The 817-nt window shown below is 42.7% G+C and overlaps 1 non-coding gene across 1 annotated transcript; it reads right to left on the reverse strand.

The window, feature by feature from the left end:
• Positions 1 to 401: 401 nt before the first annotated feature.
• TRNAW-CCA (transfer RNA tryptophan (anticodon CCA)) lies at positions 402 to 473 on the reverse strand. The gene has a single exon. It is a non-coding gene; the product is annotated as a tRNA-Trp (tRNA).
• Positions 474 to 817: the final 344 nt, after the last annotated feature.

The following is an 817-nucleotide window of genomic DNA, read 5'->3' on the forward strand; positions in this document are numbered from 1 at the left end:
TCCCAGTCCTTGGATTGTACACAGGTGGGACTGATGTTGGATTGGCAGAATAGAGCTAGAGCCAAGATTCTACATGTTATATTTTAGAACTGACCCCTCATGGCACCAGAAATGGTTTCCCTGATCGTGTAGCTTCAAAGCCCCACAGTCAAAGGTTGGGATTCCTTTTTAAGCTCCCTAAGTGTGATGTCTGGCCCTACCAGATAGTTGTGCAGTGTCTCAAAGGATGACCTGTACTGGTGACCTATACATCCGCCCCTGATACTGCTTCTGGGTGAAGTCGCTTAGTCGTGTCTGACTCTTTGCGACCCCGTGGACTGTCACCTACCAGGCTTCTTGGTCCATGGGATTCTCCAGGCAAGAGTACTGGAGTTGTTTACCATTTCCTTCTCCAGGGGATCTTCCCTACCCAGGGATCGAACCCGAGTCTCCTGCATTGGAGGCAGACACTTTAACCTCTGAGCCACCAGGGAAGCCTGGGAGGTATCCTAATTCCTGGCTGCACCAACAGGCCCTAGGCTCAGGACTGTTTAGCTATTTGCTCCGCTTGACATGTCATATACTATACATATGTAATCAAAGATTCATCACTTACCTACTAGAAAAGATGTAAGTGCAAGAAAATTTTAGTAAAATTATAATTGGAAAGAATATATTGTTTTATGCAAAAAAGATAAGGGCAAATAGGGTTTTACACAATGAAGGGTTAGCATCTAGTATATTTTTAAGTAAACATAAATGCCTGAAAAATAGTTCTTCAGCTAAAGTGGAAATATACCTTAAGCTAAAGTATAAATATATCTTAATCTGATATATG

The sequence above is a fragment of the Bos taurus genome, chromosome 6 (genome assembly GCF_002263795.3).
Source record: "Bos taurus isolate L1 Dominette 01449 registration number 42190680 breed Hereford chromosome 6, ARS-UCD2.0, whole genome shotgun sequence".
Lineage (NCBI taxonomy): Eukaryota > Metazoa > Chordata > Mammalia > Artiodactyla > Bovidae > Bos > Bos taurus.